The sequence below is a fragment of the Loa loa genome (genome assembly GCF_000183805.2).
Source record: "Loa loa unplaced genomic scaffold supercont3.356, whole genome shotgun sequence".
NCBI lineage: Eukaryota > Metazoa > Nematoda > Chromadorea > Rhabditida > Onchocercidae > Loa > Loa loa.
This window is the reverse complement of record NW_018108536.1, coordinates 22,922-25,894: the sequence shown is the minus strand read 5'-3', so window position 1 is coordinate 25,894 and position 2,973 is coordinate 22,922.

Sequence of the window (2,973 nt, the reverse complement as noted above, 5' to 3'; positions counted from 1 at the left end):
ATTAACAAATGTTTTTTGTTATTTAATTTCAAATGGATATTTTAAAATTTTAATTCATTCTTTTTAACAATACTAACTTCAAAGAATAAATTTAATAAAGATAGAATTAAAGTTTCAAATATCTCTTACAGCGAGATACTAAATGATACATTTTTGAATGATATAGGAAATGATAGTACTGTGCAATAATGATAAGTTCTGTTAAGATTAAAATATAAAAATTACTTAAAAATATAAAAGTAAAAATTACTTATGCTCCAATTCTTTTCTAATATTATAATTTAATTACTTAAATTTATTTTTTTTTAAATTATCATAATATGATAATAACATGAAGCTATATTAGGTGATAGTTTCTATTTATAAAATTTAAAATCTAACTTTTCACATCCGATTTTTACTTTTATTTTTTTTTTACGAATGATTTTTTCTTCCTTTGCAAATGAAAATAAAGAAACAAAGAAAAGGATCAAAAAGAGAAAAAAATTAACTTTTAATTAAACTTATTAAGCATGTTAATATTTCCGTTGCTGTGATAGCTTATCGCATTTAATTTTTATAGGAATGTTCAGGAAAAAATTTTAAAATTGAAAAAAGAAAATTAGCTTATCTTTAGCTCAAACTGAAAATAATTTAAATTTGCAAAGGTATAATTTGGTAGTTTCATCCAATTATCATTTCCTTCTTTTTTTTTAATTGAATTAGAAAATTTCGTATCATTTAAAAAAATAAAAAAATAATTTTAAAAAAAATAAAAATATTATTTTAAAACAAAATTTAAGAAAACTAAAAATTTCTTTAATATTTGCGCGAAATTTATCCAATGGAAATATTAATATAACTTTTTTGTTAAATTTTAATAAATTTTGCTATACTGATAAAAATTTCATCATTTATAATCAATTCCACATATGTTGTATTAGTTACGTGAATCATTAATTACGTATTTGCATCAGTATGCATATCATTTATCATCAAATGTTGATTATCATTGCATAAATGATAATCTCAAGAATATTAGAATAGTAGCCAAAAATTCGAGAATTAGAATTATTGGTAATTTCAATTGAATTGAATAACATATCGACTATTTTTGGTACAAAAATTAAATATCATTTGTTTTTTTTTTCTTTTCTTTCCATCTCTTGGAATTCGAAATTCAAAAAAAAGCCAAAAAAAAAAACAAAGAAGAAAAAATTAAAAATAAATATTTGCTATAAAATTTTCCTCACAAATATTTTTAAATGTTATAATCGAAAAATAATTATTTATCACAAATGAATAACATTTCAATTGTAAATTTTACTTTTTACTTTTATTTAATAATTCTAATTTTGTTTGTAAACCGAAAAAAAAGAATTTAGCAAAAAAAAAATAAAAATAAAATTATTCTTAGAGATTTCTTTTTTCTTAAAAATTTCTTTAAAATTTCAAACATTCACTTATTGTTACTTTTTTTGTTTGAAAATGTCATTGTTAATAAAAATTTACATGATGTCAATTTCATTTCTTCAAAAATTCCATTTCCTCTTTTCTTTCTCCCTTTTTCATTTCCGGTTTAATATTTCCATTATCATATTATCAGATATATCTATATGTCTAAAATCCATTCTAATTAGATATATCCATTTTTATCATACAAAAATTTAACCTTTTCCATTAATAATAATAATACATTTAATAATTTCCTTTTTTTTTGATTCTTTTTCATTTTTGAACTAAAATTTAACATTCTATATTTATGTCCTAAATTTTTGTCACATATTTGTCTCTTTTATCATTTGATTATAAATCATTTTTAATAATAATACCTATTATTTTTTGTTTTTTTTTTTAAATTTTTCACATCGTTTTTAGTAGTAGTTTGTATAGAAATGACTTCTTTTTTCTTTTTTTTTTTATCCAATCTTTTCCAATTATTTAATTATTCAAAAAGGAAATTCAATAATGAAATGGTTGAGATTTGGGACGCAAAAGAAAAAAAAAGAATTGGAAAATTTAGATTCGAAGTATTTATTTAAATAGACGAAACTTGGTATTAAATTTAATTAATATTAAATAAATATTTTTATTTATTTGTTGAGCAGGAAATTTCAATTATTGAAAATATTTTAAATTATTATTTGCAAGAATAATATAGAATTTTTTCTTGTCTTTTCTTTTTTAAATAAATTTATTATTGTATGAAAATTTTTAATTTAAAAATTGCAATGTGCAAAAATTAATTTAACAAGTGATAGTGTTCAATATCAGTGTTAATAAACTGTTGATAAACTCGAAAAATTTATTAAAGATTGATTAATTTTCATTTCAACCATATCAAATTATCATTATCAACTTTTACTATTTGTATAAATATTAAAATTTGCTTATTCTTTTTTTTGTAGAATTTAAATTTTAATTAATACAATTTATTTGCTTCCATGAAATATAAACTATAAAATTAATTAAATGAATATATGCATAACCTTTTTTTTTCAACTTTTTTTTTCTACCCTTTTTACCTTTGCTTTTTTTACCCTTCTACCTTTTCTTTTTTAACCTCTTACCTTATTTTATCTTCCTTCTTTTTACCGTTCTTACCTTTTTTTTTTTTTTCATCCCATTTATTATCAACGTCATTTTTCTTAGCTCTATACATAACAATATTACATTCGATATTTTATTTTTAGCTAATCGATTTAAAGCATGAAGAAATCTCGGGAGAAAGAAAAAAAAAAAGAGGGCAAAATATTCTGTTATACTATCAAAAAATTAAATTCTTTCATATTTTTTTTTTAAAATTAAAATTAAATATTTTCCAAATAAAACAAAGCAAAGTAAAAAAAAAAAAAATAAAAAAATAAAAACTAAAAAAAAAGCCAAAAGTAATATTTCTTTCATTTTTCTTTTCTAAAAAAAAAAAAAAAAAGTACCGCCTTCTTCGTTTTCTTCATCCTTATCTTTTTCCTTCTTCATTACAATTGATGCCAT